The sequence below is a fragment of the Passer domesticus genome, chromosome 3, assembly GCF_036417665.1.
Source record: "Passer domesticus isolate bPasDom1 chromosome 3, bPasDom1.hap1, whole genome shotgun sequence".
NCBI classification, from domain to species: domain Eukaryota; kingdom Metazoa; phylum Chordata; class Aves; order Passeriformes; family Passeridae; genus Passer; species Passer domesticus.
In genome coordinates, this window is record NC_087476.1 from 17634630 (window position 1) to 17646379 (window position 11750).

General features: G+C 38.0%; 1 long non-coding RNA gene across 1 annotated transcript; it reads right to left on the reverse strand.

Moving 5' to 3' along the window:
• Positions 1 to 1333: 1333 nt before the first annotated feature.
• LOC135297929 (uncharacterized) lies at positions 1334 to 8719 on the reverse strand. Its single transcript, XR_010359866.1, has 3 exons — positions 8669 to 8719; positions 2734 to 2762; positions 1334 to 1781 (listed from the first exon to the last, which is right to left on the reverse strand). It is a non-coding gene; the product is annotated as an uncharacterized LOC135297929 (long non-coding RNA).
• Positions 8720 to 11750: the final 3031 nt, after the last annotated feature.

The window sequence follows — 11750 nt, forward strand, 5'->3', positions numbered from 1 at the left end:
CAGCCCAAGGAGAGAGATATATGAAAAGGAAGCATGGGGGTTTTTATATGTGAACAGTTTTCTCTTGAAATAGATAATTACTTGGGAGAACTATCTACTTCTATTCTCTAGCAGGGAAAAAAAAATTACTGTCATGTTGTTCCATTTCTGTGTTATTCTGGTAATGTATTTTAGTGACTGTATGCATTTCTGATTATTCACAAGTGCTTCACAGAGAGATTGAATTTACATTTTATCTAGACACTAGTCTTACCCAGAGAGATCTTTTTCATTTCAATGCTAGTTTGAAAATCCATTATTTGGTGTTCATTGTATGCAGGTTTTTATTTCCAGCAAGATTGCTGTGGCAGAAAAAATACAGACAAACTCAATGTCAAACTTTACTAAGTATGAGTTTTCTTGCAATATAGAAAAAGTCTTTCTATATGTTTCCCAGGGCACTAAGCTTGGAAAATGTGGGCCTGATTCTTGTTTCCTTTTGGAAGACAGTTTAGCATCCTCACCTCCCACTTGGAATCTGCCTCTCTCCCACCTGGGCCCTTCTGGCTTTCAGAGTGGCAAATATTGTTTCCTTCAAGAAACAAAATAATTTTGTATTTAAATCTAGGTTTCTGGATCAACTGGAAGTGCTGGTCCTGAAGCTCCTACCGGTGTAATCTCAGTTATAGGATCTGCTTTACCAATATTCATCTTTATTGGTTTCTTAAACTAACACTTGAGTTAAAGTTGTTTCAAATATCTTTTCTTCCTGCAAAAAAATTAGCATTAGTCAGTTCTGGTGGTCATGAGGGAAAATCAGTTCTGACTACTCTCTTAAGCCATCAAGTCCAAGTGAGGTAGTCATCACTCTACTGTTTCTCTCAGGAACCCAAAATATTTATGCATGACCTGGTGCCTCTGTCTGGCACTCTGCCTTGCTCAGGGATTCTTTGGTCTGGATCCAGGGTCCTTTGTTGTTCCCAAAGTGACAGTACTTGTAGTCACTGTGAATTTTGAAAAACTACCTAGACAAAACTGGAATTGCTGGTTGAAATACTGCTCATGAAGAGTGCTATAAAAAACTTTTGGTTTAGAAATGTTGCATGAGAGCATAGGTATTTCAATTTGAGAGAAAGTAATATAACTTTCTGTCAACTGTTGTATTTGAAACAAACTTTTAAATTAAATGAACAGGAAATGTGAATTTTAAGTTTATTGAGATTTTCTCATCTGTAACAGTAATTTCTCACTGCTGTTGAAAGCAATGCATTTTCAGTAACGGTGTGATTTTGGCAAAATCACTATTTCTGAATTTTGCTTTGAAAAGAAATTGTCAATCATTTATACAGCACAGCACTATTAACTGGTGGTCAATTCTACAATTATCCAGATCATTTTGGAGACTATCTTGTGTTGCTATTACACGTTTTAGAGGTGAGCTAAGGAGGAATGAAAAGGGAATCAGGAGCTGATGCAATTGGCTAAGGGGCTGAAGAGGAAAAGGTGCAACATGGAAAGAAGGAGGAAAATGCAGCGGTCAAAATGTGCCAATATAGGAGTTAAGTGTCATAGTTCACTGAAAAATACTAAAATTTTATGGCAAGGCACTGAGCAGGTAAATCACATTGGTAACATTTACTGCATATGGATTGTTCACTCTAGTCATTGTGCCAGTTTTCCTGCTAACACTGGCAAGATGACCTCTGTAGTCTTGAGGGAATGTAGGAAACACAGAGAGCTGGACCATGCTTGTAATTCCCAAGGGAATGCAGTCCTTCACATTGGGTCTTGACACTTAAAGGCTGGAAAGTAGAAGAGGGAAAATACCTGAGGAACAGGAATAGATGTAAGCGGCTGCAAGCTTACATCTAGGTCCCATCCTACCTCTCATCTTTGTACAAAAGTTTTCTTAACAGTAATGCAAAAAGCTTGTTCAAAATGTGTAAAACCCCTAGAGGGTCTGAGCTGCAGTTGCTGTTTGGAAGGCATAGACATTATGCAGTGCTTCACAGCATTTCACTGCAGTCTTCAGATTCATCTGGTAGTGAAATGCTTAAGGAAATAGCTACAAGAAAATGAGGTCTTAGGGTAGCTCCAATGTCACCCACAGGTGCAAGATAAAGTCAGCAATTGCTCTTCTCTTTTAAGTGAAGATATTCTGGTGCTCAAATGTGATGTTAAATTGTGAATGCTTCAACACAGGCCATAATTACCTATATTTACAAAAAGACAATGCACTGTTTTGAAATACATTTCTTCCAGCTTGCTATTTTTTCACCCACCATCAAAAAAAAAAAAGGTCCCTTTTATACTTCCAGTCCTTCTGCTTTTCCTGGTTGTGGGCATTTGCTGACAAGGCAATGAAATCTATCACTCTTGCTTTCCAGAAATGCCCCTCTGCCCCCACTTCTCTTTGCTCTTGACAAGAGCAGCACAGAAGAGTGCAGCCTTAAAACAAAGTTTTATACAGTGTGTCATGTTGCTGCTGAAATTTAATGATATTCAGGCCTAGGAAAAAAGAGCAGCTGCCCTCCAGGTGGTGTTCCATAAATGCTCCCCAGAACCCAGCAGGAAGCTGTATAAGTTCAATTCAGTGAAGCAAATTCAATCATTTGCCCCTTTGTAAATGGAGCATAAGCAGAAAAGAAAAATTCTTTGAAGGATCCTAACACAACAACTACACGTACCTAAAAACTTAGAAACACATTTTTTGCTTGCATTACTGTATTTCAGATAAGCTTAATAGGAACTTACCTATCCAGCAACAATTTCCCTTTGTAGCACTGTAGAAAGGACAACAGGAATTCCCATAAATATCCAATACTTGTTTCATTCACAATTCAAAAATTAGTGGTGACTAAATTGCTATAAGTTTAAGGAGTTGTCTTTGTAATGCTTTTTTTACAAACATTGTACAGCTTTCCCAAGAAATTATCTTTTTGTGGCAAACTTAATTAGTGGAGCATCATTTGATTAAGTATGAAGACTGTTGTGAATTTGCAGTTCAGGTTATTATTATTTCATTATAGAATGTACCTACAAATTAGAACTACAGCAGTAAATTTCTGAAGCCACATCTCCTTTTAATACTAATTGTGTTAGCACCTAATATTCGCAATTATCCATCACAGCCACCATCCCAATTTACAACTGGCTTTATTAACATAATATTCAAAATTACGTGCAACCATTGTGTTACAGCAGTCTGCCAGGTCTATTTTCTAGATGTAAACAAATGACAATATTTTTACCCTAAAATATTTTTGTATGTTTGAAATTCAACTTGTAAACAACTTGAAAGTGAATGTTTTTCCTCTAATTTGCTGAACGTTTGGCCTGATCTGCTTTTTATGTGAAATAGGTAGGAAATATTTTAGAAAGTGATAAAAGACATTTTCTGTCCTCATGCAACTAAATAACTAAAAATAATAGACAGCTTGGATTTGAAAATAGTATTTTGACAAATGATTAATACATTATCTCTTCTGGTATTTTGAAGGAAAAAAAACACAGAGCTAAAACTGTGTACTGGAAACCTTTGAATTTTCCAATACATTTTCTGCTGGTAATGTTTTAGAAGAGCTCTTGTATTCTCTGAATGTATATATGGAGAGGAAGCAGCTGGATTCACCTGATATCAAACTAATGATCCACTTTTGATGAGTGCTTTTAGAAAGGAAGAAGGTCTGGTTGCATCTCATGAAAGGCTGTTCAAGGTCTCAAAATCTGGTTTTGGTATTTCTGAGTGGCAGTGCATTAAGATGGCAAACCACAAAATCTCTAGTCCAGTTCTTGAAACTGTGTTTTCTTTATGGACTATTATGCTGTCACAACTCTACTTTTATAAGGTGCCTAAGTACAAATTTATACAACCATAAAATTTCTAAAGAAGCCATAAATGTCTAAGGGATAAATACGATTGCTATCACAAAAGTATGCATACTGGAGTATGTATTTCACAATATATGCTCACTTGCCTTTACCAAATCAATAGTCATCTATTTTCACACCCTTTTTCTAATGCACCACTCTTTTGCAATAACAATTACTTTGCCAGCCAAGCAACCAAATTCAGGCTATCACAGGGTACATGCAGATTGCCAAATCACTTGGAGCTCCAGGTCTCTCTCAGGCCCAGGCTCCTCCAGCATCCCCAGAGACACCAACCTAACAAAGGCAGGAGGATGAGCTGTTTGGTTCAGACTGAGCTTCCCATTATCACCATCTCAAGCCAAGCCTTCTCAATCCACATTCCCATTTGGCTTGAGTCACAGGATGGTACAAGGTGACGGCATCGTCTGGCGCTCTTACATTAGCTCTTCTGCGGTATTGCAGTAATAATGTTCATCTGGGGTTGTAGTAACCTTGCTCCACTTAATGGAGAGGGAGTTATGACCATTAGTCTGAATTTCTTTATCTTCTTTTTCCCCCTCACCTTGTTTCCTGTTTGAATGTGGAGTACATATGTGGGGGGGTTTTTTAGGAATTCCCTGTTGCAAAGCACACAGAAAACTGCCAAATAATGAGAATGTTACCCAGTCTGAAATTGCTTCTGTAGCTGCTGGACCATAAGGTTTCCTGTACCTCTGCTGCCAGGAAAGAGCTCTGTTTCTCAAAAGAATATTTCTGGTCCTGTCACAGAAATCACAAGTTTTGTGAATTAAATGGAAAATATTTCTCCAATTAGCTGAGAGCACTAAGAACAACTGTTTGAGCATTAAAGCTATGAACTAATAACTTTGATACAAAATTCATGATCACTGGTCCAAATACTCTTCTCTTGCAAGTTGTCTTAGAAGATGAAGAGCACTTACAAGGAGCAGGAATAAATATTTTATAGGATCTGTACCTTTTTGCTTATGAAATTGAAGCTATCAAAACCCCCACACACAAAAAAAAAAAGCTGCAATTTATGAGCTATTCCCCTAAATTTTGCATTTTTATTGCATAAAATTCATGGAGATATGCCCAGTTTGAGTCTTGTCCTAGTAGGAAGTGGAAGGAGACAGAATTGTTTAATGTAATTAGCAATGCAGTCTGAATACAAGGACGTGAGCTGTGGCTCTGTCTGTGGAGCTGTATTAAGTTCTGCAGAACTGTTCCTAATTTAAAACATTTCTCAGGATAATAGAGTGATTTGAATGTTTTGAGGATATTTTTGTGTGTGTTATCTGGGAAAGCATATGCTTGAAACAGGGACAGACCCTGCTAGAGGCATTGGAAAGTAGCTGTCTTTTGGAAGTGTCTTTCAGTGTTTTAAAACTCTAGAAACTAAGCACGAAAAGTGGAATTGTCAAGCAATATTATATTCTGAACCAAATATTGGATAAATGTTAGTTTTTGAGGAATATGTGTTTGAGTCAGGAAACATTTCACTTCACTTATCTGCAAATTTTTTTTTTTTTTTTGGTTAAACACCTTTACAGTATTTAATAGACTTTACTGCAAAAGGGTTTCAGTAACTGTTTTTCCCCTCTCACAAAATCATTTATTCTACTACTCCCAGCGCTGATGCAGGATATGGAGACTGTGAAAAACAAGTGACTATTTACATCAACACCTTTACAAGCAGCTCTTTAAGGCAGAGTGCAGAGCTAAGTGTGCCTCTCTCTTTTCACCTTGTGCACCCACACTGGCTCACTCAACCTTGCCTGCTGAGTGCCCGACCCTCCACATCCTGATGGGTCACAGTTATTTCCTTCCACATGGGACCTGAAGGGTACTTCTATTAACTAAACCACATTTTTTCCCAGTCAGTTTCATCGGTGAAGTTGTATTGATACAACATTATTTTTGGTTTTGTTTTTCAAATCAATCTACTTTTTTTTCTCCCGCTGGTTTGTTGCTGTTTGACAGTCTAAAGAGAATTAATAAGCCTATCCTATTTTCTTGTTTTTTTACTGCAAATGTTTCTCTGTTTTTCTTACTATTTATTAAAAGGTTGCACAAGCCAAATATATTACACTAAATAATAGCTCTGAATAATTGATATGTTAAAAACATGTCACCCAAAATACTCCACCAAAATACAAAAATACACCCAAAATACAAAATTCCAAGCAAAGAAACATCACATCATTTGTCTGAAACAGCACCATTTTGATGTAGCATGTCTGAACACCTCTGTTGATTTTAGAAATTATTTTCATACCTGGCTACATTTGCTTATATTCTCCTCCTGGCAGTCAGGTTTTCCTGACTACAGATGATTACTTCTTCTCTACAGTTTTTTTAATAAAGCACCAAATCATAAACAGAGAAAAATCCCATTGTACTTGGGAACTGAACAACGCAGAGATCCATTTGCCTTTTGCACCACTTTATTCTATAATCTTTTGCATCCTTTGTTGCATCTAGCAAATCCAAATGCCATTCCATGATTTTTAACATGTGCATTTTTCTCCATTTGATTTAAATTGAATTTATGGAGCAGGGTTCAGGTATTAGGCTGAGAGGACAGTAGAAAGAGAGGATGAAGTGCTAGTCCCTCTGCAAGCAGTGGTAAATACTCAGTTACACAAACAGGAGCTGCAGCAGGAACAGAGAACACATAAGCATGGTAGCTACCACCTCCTGAGATCCCCACAAATGTGTGCTGCTCCCATGAGACCTTCCTGCAATCATCAGGATGACTAAGAGCTTCTTCAGCTCTGAAACCTGAGCAGATGCTGAATGCCCAGTTCCTCCACCACCTGCCAGTGTGGTGTTACTCCTGTGCCACAGGCTGTGGAGGAGAGTTTGTCCTGGCCACTGCATGGGCTGCCAGACCTGGGCTTTCTGCACTGTTAGAGCAGAGGTAACAAGCCATGTCCCTGATGGCAGCTGCACTGGCTAATTTAGAAGAACACATAGAGATACACAAGCCCAGAGACTCAAATATATGTCTTCCTTTGAAAAACAGTGGTTTTGTTTTAATATTCATACCTTTTCTTTAGCACCAGATCTCTAAGTATGGACAATAATTACACTCCTGAACCTTTCTTTCAAGGGGAGTAACAGGCTGCACAGCCCATTTCCAGTGCTAACACAGAGACAGTGGACAGGCTCGTTTTCACTGGTGGCCTACAAGGCACATAGCAAGGAATTCCAGAATTTCGGGTGTGAGAATTTTTATTTTTTAAAATATGACACCATGATTTAATATGTAAAGAAAGCAAATCTCAAAAATGGAATTTTTGAGTTAAAAACATTAGCTAACAATTTGAGTGTATGTCCTGTGTCTTTAGAAATAGTTCCTGAAGCCAGTATGACATGTATTAGACAGATGAATAATGATAGATAGAAAATTATGGATTTACAAATAGAGATTTCTTAGATATATCTAAGCATTTACTCAAGAAAATTTATAGCTAAACTTAGTATTTTTCTAAATGTTATCTGGAGTGGGTTTTTTTAACATCCAGGTTATAAATTCCTGAAATTAGGGTTCATAATATGGAATTATTTTAAGTTTTTATTTATAGCAGCACTGGAAGATGCTGTAGTACTGAACACTATCCTCTAAGCTGTTCTCATTCCAATCATTCATACCAATTTTTATCGTGAGCCCTTTAATGCAATGTACAGTGTCTCTGCCACACAATTGACACACATTTTTCTCATGTCTGTGTGTGAGCAGAGCTCTGTAACTGAAAGCATTTTATCAGCTCTGGAGTAAAAGACATCAGGGTGGGAGGGAAGGGATTTAGGTACGTAGCTCTTGTTGATAATGAGAGCTTCACTGTTACTAAATGTTTACTAAAGATAAGAACTAAATATATTTGTGGCATGAACTTCAGATAATAATTTACCTACTCTTTGAGTAGGTAAGCAAAACAAACACTTGGCTCTATCATTTTCAGTAGTGAACAAAGCAATAATTTTGAGAGAAAGAAAGAAAAAAAAAGAGCAACCTTGACTCTGCTTAGGCTATGCTAAGTGGTGATATTTAGAGAGGGGCTAAATCAGGGGTAGGGCAGCGCCACACTTCCTCTGGGATATTTGAAAAAAGACTGCACAAAATGCCTGTGATGACAGAGATTGCTCCTTTGTGTGTTCTAGACATGCTTTGGGATGGGTGGGGAAGGGGTCTCATTGCTTCTTTTTTCTTGCCAGTCCTCTTCCTGAGCATGTTTTCTTGGAGCTGCCAAATTCTGACTGCTTGCTTTGCTCAGCTGGGCTCTCAAATCCTTCTTTTATTCTGTGCATTCATCACAAACATCCACTATCTTAACACAAGCATTATTTAGCTAGTTCTGACACTACCTGAGACAGTCTGTTAACAAATACTGCAATCCTTGGTCGCTGCATTCCCAGGGAATGCCCCAGCACCTGGAAAGCCCCCAGGTCTCAGGTTCCCTCACAGGTGGGTGAATATCAGACACAAGAAGCTTTTTCCTGTGCAGAGAGAAGGCTAATTTATTGTTGCCATAACACTGCCCATGCTGCTGTTCACAAGCTGGGCTTGGGGGCACCCCAGCTGGCTGTTTGAGCTGCTCACAGCCTGACCCAGCTCATCAGGGACTACTTTGATGGGGTGCCCATGAATACCAGCATGTGTCTTTTCCTTTGTGCCATGCCAGAATCTGAATTAGATGAAACTGTGATCTGTAAAGTCTAGTTTCTAAATTTAATTTAGTCCTTACAGTGGCTCTTTAGAAACATGGCAAAACAACCAGCAATGAGCTTCTCTGCCGCTGGGGAGCCTTACCTCCTCACTAGCCCTAGAAGGTCTTCCTCTGCATCCGGTGAAAAGAGCTGCTGGGGCCTCATGCTGGGCAGCCTTATTTACTCAAACATTTACCTGATTACTCACATGACAGTGATAAGGAGGGTATTTGTTGGCAAACAGGTGTAACTCATCAATAATGGTAGCAGAAGGTCATTTGATGACATGCTTGGACACACTGTGTGTTTGTTTAGTTTTAAAAGTACTCATCTGTCAGGGGAAGGGCAGTTAAAGATGCACACTGCATAAATCAGAAGAAAGCCACTTTAGCAATCCTAAAATCCAACAGAAATTTTTCAGCGCTCATACTGGCCATGACAGTCACTCACCTTCATCACTTACCAGGTATGTTGATTTAGTCTGGAAATGGGCTTTTCTCCACTGTTGGGAGGTCAGAGCAAGTGTGGCTCCTTGGGCAGGGTGAGTGGTGGTGGGGACAGACACCCAGCTGGTGCTGTGGGCAGCACTGAGAGCCAGCAGGGCTGGGATGTGCAGGGGCAAAGGCCATGACCCACTGGAGCTGGCCAACACCTCAGAGCTAGGCTGGGTTCAAGCCTGAAGTTGTTTCTGGGGGCAAATAATTTAGAATGTGTTTCTTTATGTATGAAAACAGTAACTCACTATGGATGGTGGTGTCCTATCAGCTATTCCAAAATCATGGCTCTGTTCCTGGCATAAATTGGATCTATGATGAGAACAAACACTCTAGACCTTTACACCCTTTTCAGATAAGTTGTATTTGGTCTAATTCCAAAATCACATATGATTGCAATGGACTGAGCAACTCTTCCTCCACAGAAAGTGCCGCATTTCTCCTTGCTGCAGTACAATATCCCTCTCATTTTCTTTCTATGGCCAAAAAAGCATAACAGCTTTGCCATGTATGACATTTTTCTCATATATATTGACAGTCAATCCCCACCCTGATTCTGTAGGCAGCTGCATATTTAGGATGCTCTTTCTGTTAAATGCCATTGCACACCTACTCTTCCACATCAGTTTATGTGAGATCTGTCAAGATTCTGAAATATCCTTTAGAGACCAAGCTGGCATTTGTAGATACAAAGAGGCTATTGCAAGGACAATGTTTGTTTTAATCTTGCCTTTCTTTTTAATAAGCAACTGAGCCCTTCAGGTTGAATACTAGAGATCCTTCTTATTTTGTCCAAACACCATTATCCCAAAGAATGAATATGTATTATTTTGAGGCTATGATGAGGGTAATGCAATACTGACACTGATTTATTTACAATATAGACATGTGTGTATGTTTGTGTATGTGTACATATGCGAAGAAAAACATTTTGATGTCAATGTTGCTTAAAATACAAAAATAAGCAATTGAAAACAGCATGTGTGTGAAAGGCAAGCAAGAAAAAACAAAAAAAGCCCCATACCAAGTTACATTTTTGGTCAGTATCTATTTTTAACAATAAAAAAAAATTTCCTACTATGTTTTATTATGTCACTTGCTCTACAGTGGAAACAAAAAGAAATTATTTTACTGTGTGATTATCTTGGAAATATGGAAAGAATTTTTAAAATGGGAAGTCTGTCAAGATGCAGTCATGTTTAGTATTTTGATTTTAAATATCCCATTTTAGTATTTCTTCCTCCACAAATTTCCCTCTCCTGTTCTTCTGCACAACTCCAGTCCTAGAGAGATGTAATCCTGCTATAACTAATAATATTAAATCTGAATGGAAGAAAGCAGAGTTTAAGACAGAAATTCAGTACATACAAATCAAAATAAGCTATAATTTAAATGTGCCATAACAGAACCTTGAAAAAATATTTAACTGTATGTGCTGCCTTCCCTAAAAGGAAGGTACCTTTTTTGCTTTAATAATTCTTTTTTAAAATTAGTTTTTTGAAAGTAGCTATCAAGCTTTCTATCAAAGTCAAATTTGCAAGAAAAAAAATTCTGTTTTTCATTTGTGTCTTTCAAGGTTTTGACTGTGTATTTAAGAAGCCCTGTTCAGAGCATGCAATTGTATAAACATGCATACATGTATACATACAGAGGGAGAGAGATAGAAACAGGGAGACAGCATCAGTCAGTAATCCCATTCAGACATATCAAGAAAATCATATTCTTTTCTTATTTGTGCAGTCCAGAAAAGAGTTCAGAAAAATTAACAAAACTACAGAAAGAAGTTCACTGTTGATTCACATTGTGGTGAGCCAGCAGCTCTCTTTTCTCACTGGGGAAGTCACAGAATTGTTGCCATTGCTTCTCTCGTGGCAAGGGAAGCCAAACCTCTGGAGTGCCAGTGTCAATACAGAGGTTTGACACAGCTGTTTTGGCTGAGGGAGACCAACAGCCAAAAGAAAGGAAATGGTTTCAAGCTGGAAACAGAATTAGTGTACTTAAGTGTTTAATCTTTTCTCCTTGTGGATTTTGTCATCAAATTGTGTAAGCTCTTCCTAATCTGGTGTCCTTGAAGGGGTTCCTCTCCTTCATCTTTTTGATTTACAAAACAATATTAAAACAGAAAATTTAAAAGTTCATGGACTACCTTGCCAGGTGTTTATATTTTTTTTTTTCTCACAATTGTACTGATTACCTGAATTTAAATGATTGGCACCATGCTTTTAATGTGAAAGCATATATACATACATTAAGTAGGGCAATTGTCATACTTCTGACAGATTTGCCCCTTTTCTGCTCAGTCCTCGCATATGCATGTTTTATGCACCTTGCAGCAACGGAATGTTTGTCAGAAAAAGTCATGATGAAGCCAGGAAATGACACAAAATTATGAAAATCTGAGAGGAAAAAAGATGAACAGGAAGCCACAGAAAATGATAACCCCAAAAAGGATTGTAAGGTAGATATGAATAGATAATGTGATTTGAGCCACACTAAACAAACTGCCTGGATTTTTTTGTTATTTTCTCATCATTTTACTTGGAGAAAATTTAAAGAGTAAAATCAAAACCTTCCATATCATTCTTCTCTAAAGTACTGTTCAAATTCTCTTGAATTCTCTCATGTTGAACTGTAATTAGAATGAATCATGACAGTGCAGACATCCTAGTTGATAACTGCACAGTCAATACA